The sequence below is a fragment of the Ambystoma mexicanum genome, chromosome 9, assembly GCF_040938575.1.
Source record: "Ambystoma mexicanum isolate Mex_15411 chromosome 9, UKY_AmexF1_1, whole genome shotgun sequence".
NCBI lineage: Eukaryota > Metazoa > Chordata > Amphibia > Caudata > Ambystomatidae > Ambystoma > Ambystoma mexicanum.
Genome location: NC_090931.1, coordinates 686,710,174 through 686,725,409, shown reverse-complemented (window position 1 = coordinate 686,725,409; position 15,236 = coordinate 686,710,174).

Here is a 15,236-nt window from a genome sequence, read left to right as displayed (position 1 = left end):
CAAATTGAAAACCGCATTCCAACTCCTTATAGTTTGCCCGCAATCATGTTTCTCGCGTGCGGAAATGTTTTGTCGTTTTACTCAATTTCCTCACGTGTAAAATAGCTATTCTTTGCATTTGACCTCAGATTTCAATTTTCTATCTGCTAGTTATTCAATCATCATTGCTAGTGTTCACCTGAAACTTTACAAAGCGGCTCCCACTAGTTTTGAATCCAATTTCGAGAATTAAATCAATTTTTCAGTGTTGGTCCCATTTATTCAAAACCACATTCAAAAGCATTTGACCTGTTTCGAAATCATTCCTGTTTCTCTATGCTTTCTGGGGGGAATTGGGACTGAAACTGTATTTGTTGAGTGTTGATTCCTGAAACCTGTTTTCTCTCCTTGCTTCTCGATATTGCATGTTAGGGGGGATTGAGTAGTATCAGGGGAGTGACATTGCATTTGATTGAACCCATATCAAGTATTATTTTATGCTGCATTGTTTTCCTATCCATATCAAGTATTATTCCATGCTGCATTATTTTTCTTATCCATACTCATTCTGATTAAAGAGATTGTTGATTGTTGTGATATCACACAATGCTGAACATTGGATAAATATTAATAGTGTGATATATATATATATATTAAATATATATATATATATATATTTATATATATTTATATATATATATATTGTTCAAATTCATAAAATAATACTTTTAACTTTGCAAAACAGCCTGCTTCCTGGTTCAGTGAGACCGGGGGGATTCAAAGAGAGGGGCGTGATATAAGGGTACATCATTCAGAAATAAAATAACTTATCGACAAAAATATATAATTAAGGGTTCCAACTGTGCATCACACGCTAGGCATTGACTTAGGTGGAGTTCCGGGTTGAAATCACTTACAGGGGTGGCTGGGGGCCACAAGTTTCTTTGGACCCCTTTTGAACACTGATTGAGACTGGCTTAATCAACAAGGCTGTCAGAAGTATCTGACCTTTGAGAAGACTGGCTTGGACCACATGATTCACTGTTCCTCAATAAAAAAGAGGTAACACAAATAATAATAACAAACTTAATTACAGTGCTTAGAGGTGGGAAGAATCCAGCATAAAGCACTACATGAAGTTAGATTTTCTTGAATTTTCTGATTTAGATTTTTTTGATGGGATTTTTTTTGTTTTTTTTGCACAGAAATGGTAAAACTAGCGAATGAAAACTTGGACAACAATTAATTGGGAATTTAACACTGAGCCTAGTTCAAGTTGCTCTTCAATGTGGCAGCATAAATGCACTTCAGTTGTGCCACCCTGACATCACCTCTGTCTTGCACAGTTGGCCCATCACTAATGCCTGACAAATACTGTATACCTGGGAATAGAATTCCCAGGACAGCTGGCCACCTCTCTGTCCTTCTGGGAGAGGAGGCTTTCATGCATGTTGATGTGAACATCTGCTTTTGTGAGTAGGATTGGGAGAAGGTTTACCCGCTGCTCAGGTAAATGCTGTGTCATTGACATGATTTCTCCTACACAGGTGCCTCAGCATGCTTCTGATGATGAAATGGTGTCCTTTTTCCTGGCCTATCACTTCCCCGGAAAGTTTGCATACCACCTTGGAGGACATTTTGTTTTGCGTTTCCCTTGAGCAGTGCTGAAATATCTCAATTTCTCTGACCCCCTTTTCGATCCTCCTCCCCTGATGTTTGGGGTCTCCCCCTTCTGAAGCACAGGTGTGGCTGGTAGAGGCGTCTGCTCCTGCTTGTTTTTTTATTTGTTTGTTTATTTATTTGGTATAGTGCACAGAACCCCAAGCAGTACAAGTAGGCGTTAAACTTAGGTTACAGTAGATACATTTGTGGCAGTTTCACTTTACAAGGTTTATGAAGAATACAAGAAGTACTTAAGCAGCAGTGGTATACAGTTTGTCAAATTTCAAGTACATGATTTGCATATTTACATGTTACAGTGGTTACATAATAGTCAATGACAGAGGGAGCAGATGACAGTGTAATACACGGTATAAAAAATCGGTGAGGTAAATTGCTGTTGTTATTAAGGGGCCTGAGGTGTGGCTTCTGCTCCTGACCTGGTGTTTCGTAGGTCGGGGCAGTGGAAAAAAACACACTCCTCTGCAACTTAAACTTTCACTCCACTCTTTCTCCTGCTGGTCTCTCAGTCACTTCCCTGTCTCCATTTTATTAAAAAGAAAACATACAGGGCCTCATTACACGGTAGGCGGTAAACCATGGCGCTATTAGCGCCATGGTTCATGACGGTAATTTACCGGTACCGCCTTGGAGGAAAGGGGAATTACCGCCCTATTCCAAGGTTGGGAAGGCGGTAATTCCTCCTTCCTCCATTGCCCTTCTCCATTCCCATTTTTGCCCCATAGGGCTCAATGGGAATGGGGAAGGCGCTAATTACGGTACCGCAAATTGCGGTACCGTAATTAGCACCCCGGTCCCTTTGCCGGTTCGTTTTTTAACGCCTGCTAAAAGCAGGCGTTAATGTACCACCCCGCAAAGGGACCTCGTAGTAAGGCGGTAAGGGTTTACCGGTACCGGTAAAATACCGGTACCGGTAAACCCTTACCACCTACCGTGTAATGAGGCCCACAGACTTCTAACACACACAGCATACACAGCCTATCCCCTTCCCTCTGTGTCAGCCTCTCCCTCTCAGTCTCTACCCAAAGGCAGGAACAGGAAACAGGAAGTATGTTATTCGCTTTCAGTTTATCTTATTAGGTTGAACACACTCAATATCACTTGACTTAATAGTTTCCTATGGTTCGGAAAATACTAAGGTGATTCGAATCAATATTTGTCTGTTGTTAAAAAAAAACTTAAACCTAACTCGGATGATAATGAATTATTTGCTTGAAGTGCGCCATGTATGAGTGAGTCAAATCAGACATTTACCGACTACGCTTGAGTCAGCTCGTGAGCATTCGCTACTGAGGCTCGAGCCTAATCAAGTCACCTTTTGAATGGTTTGAGCTGCCAATCGAGATGAGCACTTTAAGGCTCACCCATCCCTAATTTTAGCTTTGATTAATTCTCAGTAGATGACTTCACAATGATTGGATCTGATAGGGTTCCGCCCCAGGTGAGAAGGGGTAATTAGAGGTTGATAGGAAGTTAAACCTCAAAAATATGGTCCACTGAGGCCAGAAAATATGTACAATTTTGGTCCTCTTGCTAAGTCCAATAACATAGCCTTTCAGGCTGTCTTGCCCTTCAGGGTGTGCCCAGACTGCTACCTGCTACGGAAATGGTTGTTGTTTTCTGGTAGAGAGAGCTACATCATGATTAGGGACTTCCTAAGTGGTTTGCAGCATTCACTGTAGAGGTCTTCTCATTGTTGGCTCAGGTCTCCCACCTAAGACTTCAAAAATGGAAGCCGGTGCTAGTCAGCTATCTGCACAGCCAGACTGAAACTGCCAAATCATCCAGGCAGGCCACAAGGCGATGCAAAATTAGAGTAGTGCTATAGAAATTACTCTGATGTGGTGCTGTCTGGTTTGCAATCATACGCGATCTGCAAAACATTCATTCTTGATGGACTCTACAGAGAAGAAGAAATGCAGTCCCCATGTAGGCAGGAATACATTTGTAAAGAAATGACAAGTACCAAACAAATGTTTTTTCCTACTCATGGACTAACGGCCTGATTCATGGAAATGTGTGCAGAAATCCTGCAAGGGCCGTGCCCCGAGAAGGACACAGCGCAAGCCTGCGCGCAGAAATAAAAATTAGCGCACCACGTATTCATGGAATTCACTGTGCAAAATAATCATATTTGCAGGTCGCACCTGGAACACCCCTGACACGCCCACATGCAAAGCATGAACAACTAGAACAGCTACCTGTGCACGCTCCCCCGGGTGCATATACATGCACCCTTCAAACAGTGCATGGGTTTCCCCGTAAGCAGGCCTGCGACTCAGAGAGCCTTTGCGGGGTTCCCCGTAACTGTATCTGGCAACCTGACAACATGCGTATAAAAATCATAACTCAGCAATAACTTGGGAAATCTGCTTGCGTACCCCCTAAAATCCTATGAGCTAGTGCACTTACGCCTGCCTTTGTATGGTGGATCGTACGAAGGACTTGCGTGCCTATTTCCCAGGTGGGAAGTTGCGCGATCGCAGCCGTGAATACTTCTCATGCCGCGCAATAGTGGGCATGCGAGGGACTGCCTGCAAGCCGTCCCTTGGAATGCCCACTTTTTTCCACAAGTTCTTTGTGCTCCGCCCCTTTCCTAGCCCTCTGCGCAAGCCATGCCCACACTCTGCTTGGAGTCTCGTGCAAGAACCTCGACGGCTCGCACAGACATGCCGAACCAGCGCGAACTCCATGCAAGTCCAGCAAACGTACAGCACATTTGATTCCATGAATCAACGAAGGCGGTTTTGCACGCATTGCGCACGCAAGTACCCTATTTTCCACACAGATAATTCCATGAATCAGGCCATTAATAAGAAACTATGTCGGAGATAGCTGCTCACTTTATTAACAGTGCCTCTGACACACTCATTGCTTGACATTTTTCCAAGTAAACCTATTCTCATAATGCTTTCGGGAACTGGGGCAGGTCCAGGTTTAAGTTTATCTGTTGGACCTGTACTAAGTCTGAACAATAGAAAAATGAATAGAGACAATTGGCCCTCATTATAACTTTGCTGGTCCCCAACAAATGTGGGGAAAAGTGCCAGTAATTCCGGCACTGGCATTTTTATGGGACTGGTAAATCACATGTTTGCCAGTGGGGGCCACGGGTCTCACTGCCGGCCTGATCTGCCGGTAGATCAGGACCCTACCAGCAAAGAAATGCCTGAATCACCAACACTGGTAATACCAGTGCCAGTGAATCAGGTAATCCTATCCCATAGACCAATGGTACTCCATCGAATGGGAATTTACCATCTTTTCCGCTGCTATTAATATCCTGGTAATATCCCGGGATATCGGGCGGAGGAGATGGCAGGGCAGGTTTGCGAGTACCCTGGTGGAATTACCAGCGGGTACCGGCAAACTCATAGTGAGGGCCATAGACAGTGATGGGAGGAAAAGTAACAGAAATAGATGGAAAGTTAGACAGAAAGATAAATATACATTGTTAAGGATTTCAATGAGGCACACACCCGGGTCGCGCCTAGCATGTAATGCACAAATGAAATACTTATTTATTATGTCTATAGGTTCAATATTCTGAGTGATATACCACTTATATCACACCCGTCTCAAAATACCCCCCAGGTCACAGTGGATCAGGAATCAGGCTAGTTGGTAAAAGTAAATATGTATTTATTTATTTAATATTCAAATCAATCACACATATATATATATATATATATATATATATATATATATATATATATATATATATATATATATATATATATATGGGGCAGCAATCACCAAGTGGTGACAATACAATTCAGAAAATAAGTAAAGCAATTGAATTCACTTATAGTAATGCAGAATAGAAAACACAGGAAAAAGAGGTTTTGGTTTGTGAACAAATAAAGTTTAGGTTAAGGTTTCCCCCTGCAAAGTTCTTAATGCACAAATGAGCAATTCTACACAGATGTAAGTAAGCAGCAGGTATTTAGGAATGAAAGAACAATATCTAGAGTTTGGATGCAATCTTCTCTCCCCAAACAAGAGAGGAAACAGTTTTTTGGAAATGGACACTTTTTAAACTGACAGTTGAAAATGGCTCTGTGAAACATTGAAAAGTGTGCAAAATGCTTACATTGATAGAAATTCTTATGAGAGCAACACTAAACAGGTCCTAACACACATGAGCTACAAGATGAGCAACAGTACACACTTTAGATCGGAATGGGAGTTAAGAAACACCTTGAATGGGAAAAGACACGTGTAAAACTTTAGTGAAATGCAAATTCGTGGCAAAATTTCACTATGCGATTTTTAATAAAAACGGGTCAAATACACTGTTCCGCGATGCAGTTTTTAGTTGTGGATGTAGCTACAAAGCTTAGGTTTAAGTGGGAGTTGAAGTTTCTATCTATAAAATTGAAGAAGTTATGTAAGTTTTATTGAGAGGCGTTTTTGAAAAAAAAATAGACCAGAGAAAAGCAGTAATTTGGTTTTAAAATGACAGATTGGGTTTAATTAAACAATATTGACTAAGAAAAAGAGAATGCCATCTGTGAATCTCCACAGTTACGCACGGCCGCTTCTAACTCTTCACGTGTGATACTCTGGTTTCCATTCTGTATATGAATTACTTTATTTAATCCAAATCACTAATGGGTTATGGTTTTGTAAAACAAATGAGAGCTTTGGGCCTCATTATACAGTAGGCAGTAGCCATGGCGCTATTAGCGCCATGGCTACCCCCACACCGCATTCCGGGTCCGTGTTCCCGGAATAGGGACTTACCGGGTCATTCTGACCTTGGAGGACCCGGTAAGTCCCCATTCCGGGAACCATTCCCCATTCCCATTTGAGCCCCCATAGGACTCAATGGGAATGGGGATGGAGCTAATAACGGGCCCGTTATTAGCTCTAAAGTCCCTTAACGGGTCCCTTCCTTGACACCTGGTAAAACCAGGCGTTAATAAAGGGACCCACTAAGGGATCTCGTAGTAGGGCGGTTAGGGATTACTGGCACCGGTGCCCTTACCGGTGCCGGTAATCCCTTACCGCCTACCGTGTAATAAGGCCCAAAATCAGCGCAAGAATGGTTCTGACAATATTAGAGGTTCTGTAGTTAAAGATTGGATGGGTTATAGATTGGGATAGGACAATGCAAATACACTATGGGTTACTAGATTTCCTATTGATACTTAGGCCCTCATTACAACCTTGGCGGAGGACCATGGTGCTACTAGCACCATGGTCCTTGCCGCTAAGGTTACGATTCCGCCATGGTGGATGGCGGAATTACCGCCCCATTCCAAGGTGAGTGGGGCGGTAATTTCCCATTCACAATTTGCCCTTCCCCATTCCCATTTTTGCCCCCATAGGGCATAATGGGAATGGGGAAGGCGCTAATTAAAGCAGGCGTTAAACACCAACCCGCAAAGGGACACTTGTAATCAGGCGTTTTAGGGTTAACGGCGCCGACGCCGCCGTTAAACCCTTAATGCCTGAGTTGTAATGAGGGCCTTAGAGTCCACTGTAATTTCATATTGGACCATCAGGGTTCTGGTCGTCCAGATCGGGTCTACCGGCAGCAGGGCACTTCTGGAGGGATCAGTCAGCTGGGCGGTTCAGGTCAATTGGACTGGCACCTCAAATGGATTTGGATTGGATTGGCCCTTCTGGTCACTGGACACGGTAGATTAGAATGATGGTGCGTTTCAGCAGGCAAGCGTGATGGTAGCAAGCCAGACTGGATCAGAATTATTATTTCCTGAAGTTTAGGATGGTTGGATCTGGGCCTAGCTGAAAAGAGTTCAGCAAATGCTGGCCTTCGTATTGCAAAGTAGTCTGGAATCAGCTGCAAGATGAAGAGTTCTGGAACAAAGTGCTGCGTGGAAATCAGGATGTGGTCGGGAAGCAGTGTGTCTATGTGTGGTGAAGTTCCTATATTTATCCTACCAAGTGACATCACAAAGTTTATGGTAGAGGCAGAATTTCAAACCACCCCCCCACGGCTGTGAGTGGTCAAAGGCAATTGCCTTCTTCTGGTTGGAAGTCAGAAAAGAGCTCTCATCTTTATGATATGATTTGGGAACTCCCACATTGATTTGAATCACAACTTTTGCACAAATGTACATTTCTAAAATGATGTCCCCTAATAGAATCGGACACATCCATTACATATTTGATGGGTTATTTTTGCATTCAATTCCCATCTCTGTGTCATTCTTGGAATGTTATCAATTTTAATCATAACGGTTTGGCCTACTAATTTCTAATTCAGCACATATGCGGGTGATTATCACTAGATCATGGGTTATCAATCTTAGACTTGCAGTATTAATAGTTTTGCTACCATTAGGGTTTTCCTGTAACTTTGGTCCCTTGTGTAGTACAGGGTTCATTAACATCTTCAAAGCAAGGGCCTAAAATTAGATTAACAACCACCAGTTTTTAGATTTGTCCTCCTTCATGTTGCAAAGTTAAAGAGTTTCAAAACTTAATCACAAATAGGTATTTAAACACCAAAAGTTCCGGACATTTTTCTTCTTTGTAACTTTCCTTTCAACAGGCATCAGCTGTCCCATTCATTTGATCAGGGAGGGGTGTCCTCTTCCTTGAGAGGGAGGCTCCTCTGTAGGGATCAATAGGCAGCTGCCATTGTCCTTGGCTGGGCCAGAGATGAAAGTCTGATGAGCTCATTGTGTCAATATGCGAGAACCTCCAGCATCAATGAAGGCTTCCTGGGAGCAGCTTAGTGTCAACATGGAGTGTCATCTTTCCCAGGCTGGGCACTGTCCAATCAGAATTAACCAGTTAACTCCAGTTGGGTTACTTTAAGATTCACCTACAATCTTTCATTTAAAAGATATAAAATGAGCAGAGTTTAAAATTGGATTTTGACAATTAAAGGAATTAAGCCCTTCACAAAAACATGCTTTAAACAGGCGAATGTTGCACTTCTTCAGAGAAAAAACACATGTAACTGAGCCTTTTACATCAGAGTTTCCTTTGCAGCATACACACATTTCACTCAGCATTATTCTGTCTTTGAGTGCTGGGATTAGTTTTGTATGAAATACATTTTTTAGTTGCTGTCAGTCAGTGAGGCCCGGTTTCTTCTGACTGTACTGGATGATCTGTGGTTTCAGCACACTTTTAATTTCAATAGTTCACTTGGAAAATGAATGAATTTAGCACCAAAACAGCACTTTTAAGGTTGCAATTGACTGGGAAAGCTGCATTTTAAAAGGCATTTTCGGTTTTTAGCCCACTTCTCTGGCCTTGCTTTATGTGACATGTAACAGCACCCACTGGCATTCTACTGCAGTGAGTTCTGTTTTGACACTAACTTTGACTGTGTGTGGCAGGGGTGTGCAGCATTTTGTGACGAGTAATCATGCGCAATTTTACAGATGTTTGCATGCACAGGGGTTAGCGCATCCATTGTTGGCCGTTTCTTTCCCCAGTGGCAAAGGGGTGCACTGGGGCACATCGGCATGGGTAAAAATATCCCACAACATACAAATCAATATCTGAAAAGACCAACAAAGATACATATGTTTAGAGACTAGGGATCGTAAACCTTAAACCTTGTCTTAAACACTGGCTCAGATATTTGAAAAAAAGGTTTGAATCAGTTCAACCTATTCGAGCCTACATAGATATGGCACACGAGCAGAATTGATCAGAGTCAGTAAATGTCTAATTCGGCTTGAATCGGTGTACACTGATGCAAGTCATAGGTCACTATGGTCAAATTGGGTTAAAACAACTTCTAAGATCCATGTGGATTTTCAGAAATAATGGGGCAGATTCTCAAAGGTTTTTGGGCCCAAGTGATGAGATGCACTCACTCATGCAGCTCATCACTCGTTCAGGAACATCATTTCACCAAAATGCCTGGGGCAGCGGAAGTGAAATCACATGACCCTTGACCTCTGATGACATCAGAGGAAGTGATGTAATTTCACCCCACCCCAGAGTGACATCATGGGAAGCAATGGAAAACACCATTTTACCCCTTGACAAAACAGGAAGTGGAATCACATAGCATTGTTTACAAGTACACTATGAAAAATATGGTTACAATATCACTGTAACGTGATAAACATGTCATACAAGAATGGATCACCATATGTATAGGCAGAAAAAAACATGCTATAACTGCAGTTTGCAAAAAGCAAAATACATAGTCCAAAATGGATGCTTATTCTACTCGAAATGCATTTTGGAGTATTTTGTATGCATTGTGAATTTGAGGTGTTTAAGAACAGACTAAATCAGTGACTCACCCCCTGAAGTGTACCTGAAGAAACCTTTAATGAGTCTAGGATTATTGCATAGAATTCCAGAAAGACAATGGGGCTGATTCATGGATGGATTTTTTGCGCCGAAAAATTGAGATTTGGGCGCCATTCTGCCCGCAAATCCCCATTTGTTACACAGGGATTTGTGGGCAGTATGGCACATAAATCTCTGTTTTTCGGCGCAAATAATTCCATGAATCAGCCCCGATGTATTTGTTATTCCTATTCTTTCTTATTTAGATTCACTGCTCAAAGCGTTACACTTGTGGACCCCCTGTTTTTTTTTTAAAGAAACCTGAACAAGAAAGACAGACACTCTAGAAACAAGCAGCCACATGGCATTGACCATAGCCCGGGAGCTTCAATTTGTAAACAAATAAAATATATATATATAAATTTTCATGGTAGCAAGGGAGACCACAGGGGTAGCAAGGGAGACCTCAGGGTTCGCAAGTGCGGCCCCTGGCAACCCCTGAATGACGTCCGTGCACCTGTTCCTAAAACAATGTGTACCCTAATGTCAAAGGTGTCTGAACATCTGCATCACAGAGGCACACGTTCAGATGGATTTGTTTTTCAAAGCACATTGTGAATCCACAAACGGAAGGCTCTTTGTACCGTGCATTCCCCTGCTCCTATTCGGATAAAGCAAAACCGAAGGCAAACTGCATGACACACATTGCTTTCCCTGTCATGCATTTTCTTTTTTTCAATGGAACAGTAGTGGTTGTCTCACTTGCATTTCCATCCCTCAAACAAGGACAGACATATTTAAACTTTTTAACATTTCACAATGATGGGCACTTTAAGGGCCAGCCACTGTGAAACACACTCTAAGGAAGCCTTTCATATATTAATGCCGGGAGTGTGCACCTGACACTAATGTATGCAAGGGGACTTTCTAGCACACCATTTGCGCTGCTGCAGAGCCTCCTTAAAATGCTCAAGTCACCTCTGTGAAAAAGGGGATGTTTCTTGGCTCAAGTGATTAGATGTGCTTGCACACTGAATCACTTGTGGCAAAAACACTTTAGCCCTATTCTCAAGGGCTTCTCACTAAGTACATCACAAATGTTCACATTCAAATGCCTCTTTTCACCCCCTTTGCACATTTCTGCAAATAAATGAGCATTTTTGTGCATTTCAAAGTAGATCCTGAATCGACAATTGGAATGTTCTTTGAAATGCACAGAAACAAATCACATTCCCTTAGCCTATTTGGAATAGGCTCAAGGAGCTGTGAAAAGCATGACAGGGTCCCCTTCATGCATTTTCTTTAAATAAAACAGCAGCAGCATAAACTCTTCTGTTCCACTTTATAGGCCTACTTTGTGGCAATAATCCATGAATATGTCTGCGCAGAGGCATTCTTGGTGCGCTGCCTTTGCGGGATCTCTGCGCAGTTTTCCATGAATCTGGCCGATAATATATTATTTGACAATATGGGTGAATGCTGCAATCAGTCACCCCCATTATCTTCCATTAGTCTGTCATTGGTGGCTGGATGAGGCCTGTCCCCTGTTGTAACTGGGTCCTCACCATCACTGTTTATTCTTCAGGGTGACCCATTCCACCACTTGGGGTCACCCACACTCTCCGTGTAGCCCATGCTCTCATAAATGTTGTTAGGTGACCCACTGCCTGAGTGGGGGCTCACCCCCGTCCAGGCCACAACCTTTGGCCTTTGTTAATCTTCAGTCAGGTTGGGCCAAGTAGGATGGGGAGCCCGCCTGCTCTCACCACTGCTGTCTGTGGCCATATCTAATCTTCAGGGCGGCCTTTCCTGTTGGGGCTGCCTGAGTCACCGCCGCACCCCGGGCCCCATCATGAAGTCAAGTGGCATGAGGACAACGCCATTGGCCTCTGCCGTATGCGCGGCCTTCCTCTCTTCCTGGCCCACCCCCTCTGCATTGTACCATAGAGACTCAGGGGGCAGCCCGCTGCAGCTTCATCCTCACCTGCAGCTTCTATTCACCTCTTCACCTTCTCTTCTCTTGTGTCTTCTTTTACTTCCCTTTTCTAATTGCTCCTTTTAACTGTCTTCTCTTTTTAACTCCTCTTTAGATTATTTTCTCCTCTGCCCATCCCATTCTCTGCTAGGGAAGTTCTGTCCATTTGTTCTCCTTTCTCTTTTTTCTTGAACACATGCACCAACAAACAGAAAGAAAGCACACACTACATTTGATAAAATATATTCTCCCTGGTGCCTGTGTCTTCGTTTCTAGGTTTTGTCGCTTATGCGACAAGCATGTCTCCCTTACTAACCGTACCATTTTTGGGCCACGGGCTGCACCTATACATGGGGAAAGTGTACTGGAGGGTGTTCATACCCTCAACCTCTTCCCAGCAGGATTGACACGTGTAAAATGTACAGCAGTGCAAGAACAACCGATAGCTAGAGAGCACAGACCCTAACCACAGCGCCCCTGCCGCAGCCCGCATTATGGAAGGCTCGCAAAATTAATTCAACGGAACCACGGTTGGCTTCGAGAATCTAGGAGAAGTTTTCTTGTGGGGGAGTTCATGATTAATCCTGTCTCCTTACCCCCAAATAAAAAAAATAAAAAACAGCACTGTGTCATTATGAACAAAAGGTTGTGGAAAAAAATCACAAACGCTGTTCCTCATTTAGTCTAAGCCGCAACAAGTCGTCATGGCGACCGCAATTGTTTCTAAAGTGTTATCACGTTCAAATTCACGCCTTTCTTTTCCAACCAACTCTATAAACAGTTTCCGATGTAAATACCAAGTTTAATTTAATCCGTTAATGAATGCTGTGTAAATGCCACACCACAGACCCGGCCCCTTTCTATTCTCCACACATTTAGATGTTTTTCTAATGACTCTGCTGCGATCAGCACGCTGTTCTGCGACATGATGACGCATCACGTCGGTGACGGGAGGTCATGGACCACTTGACCTCTCCGAGGCACGTAATTCCCCCTCAACACAATCAGGTCTGCAAAATAAACTAGGCTGTGGAAGGGAGTGTTATTTCAACTTAATGAAAATGGGCTCCCACTGGAAATGCTGACTCGTTTGTCTGTTTAAACACGGTTTAATAGAATTATTTATGATGCTGCGGCGTATCTGTTCTGAAGGTTTTGTGGAGATGTCCTACTTGCTGGGCCAACAAAAAAAATGAGAAATATATATCAGCCTCATTGAGCAGGCTTGTATTTTCGATCACTGTATCCCACGAGGTCTGTGCGAATGGATTCCGTCTTGATGCGATGTTTACAAGCCACTAACGTTTAATATCCACCTGCATCACTACTACTGAAAGCCACAGATCCTGCCGGTGGGATCCCCCAAAACAGAGCTTGATGAAATCAAAACATGGGCATGGCAGGTGGTAATTATCGTCGCTGACCACAAAAGTGATGGGTGGAAGGTTTCAAAGGAATCTAAACCACTGGCAATTGCTCTGGGCAACCTTCCACACCACCGTTTTTTAGCCCGTCTGCGCCATTGCAAAAGGGGACCAGCCACGTGCAAATCAGTCAGCAGCTGCCGCCACTGAAGGTAGCAGCCCAGCCTGAACTGCTAGGCCAGGTCCCCTCTGCACAGAAAACCAAGCAACCCCAGACATGTTTCGGCCTTGTTGGACCTCCTCAGTGAGGTGCAGTCCGGTTCCCTGTGGCGCAGCGAGCAAGGGACCCACGTCTGGGCATACCCTCTCTCACAAGGAGAAACAAACTGACCACAAAAGTGATGGGTGGAAGGTTTCAAATGAATCTAAACCACTGGCAATTGCTCTGGGCAGCCTTCCACACCACCGTTTTTTAGCCCGTCTGCGCCATTGCAAAAGGGGACCAGCCATGTGCAAATCAGTTAGCAGCTGCCGCCACCGAAGGTAGCAGCCCAGCCTGAACTGCTAGGCCAGGTCCCCTCTGCACAGAAAACCAAGCAACCCCAGACATGTTTCGGCCTTGTTGGACCTCCTCAGTGAGGTGCAGTCCGGTTCCCTGTGCCGCAGCGAGCAAGGGACCCACGTCTGGGCATACCCTCTCTCACAAGGAGAAACAAACTGAACACAAAAGTGATGGGTGGAAGGTTTCAAAGGAATCTAAACCACTGGCAATTGCTCTGGGCAACCTTCCACACCACCGTTTTTTAGCCCGTCTGCGCCATTGCAAAAGGAGACCAGCCATGTGCAAATCAGTCAGCAGCTGCCGCCACCGAAGGTAGCAGCCCAGCCTGAACTGCTAGGCCAGGTCCCCTCTGCACAGAAAACCAAGCAACCCCAGACATCTTTCGGCATTGTTGGACCTCCTCAGTGAGGTGCAGCCCGGTTCCCTGTGGCACAGCGAGCAAGGGACCCACGTCTGGGCATACCCTCTCTCACAAGGAGAAACAAACTGACCACAAAAGTGATGGGTGGAAGGTTTCAAATGAATTTAAACCACTGGCAATTGCTCTCGGCAACCTTCCACACCACCGTTTTTTAGCCCGCCTGAGCCATTGCAAAAGGGGACCAGCCATGTGCAAATCAGTCAGCAGCTGCCGCCACCGAAGGTAGCAGCCCAGCCTGAACTGCTAGGCCAGGTCCCCTCTGCACAGAAAACCAAGCAACCCCAGACATGTTTCAGCCTTGTTGGACCTCCTCAGTGAGGTGCAGTCCGGTTCCCTGTGGCGCAGCGAGCAAGGGACCCACGTCTGGGCATACCCTCTTTCACAAGGAGAAACAAACTGACCACAAAAGTGATGGGTGGAAGGTTTCAAATGAATCTGAACCACTGGCAATTGCTCTGGGCAACCTTCCACACCACCGTTTTTTAGCCCGTCTGCGCCATTGCAAAAGGGGACCAGCCATGTCCAAATCAGTCAGCAGCTGCCGCCACCGAAGGTAGCAGCCCAGCCTGAACTGCTAGGCCAGGTCCCCTCTGCACAGAAAACCAAGCAACCCCAGACATGTTTCGGCCTTGTTGGACCTCCTCAGTGATGTTCAGCCCGGTTCCCTGTGGCGCAGCGAGCAAGGGACCCACGTCTGGGCATACCCTCTCTCACAAGGAGAAACAAACTGACCACAAAAGTGATGGGTGGAAGGTTTCAAATGAATCTAAACCACTGGCAATTGCTCTGGGCAACCTTCCACACCACTGTTGTTTAGCCCGTCTGCGCCATTGCAAAGGGGGCCAGCCATGTGCAAATCAGTCAGCAGCTGCCGCCAGCGAAGGTAGCAGCCCAGCCTGAACTGCTAGGCCAGGTCCCCTCTGCACAGAAAACCAAGCAACCCCAGGCATGTTTCGGCCTTGTTGGACCTCCTCAGTGAGGTGCAGCCCGGTTCACTGTGGCGCAGCGAGCAAGGGACCC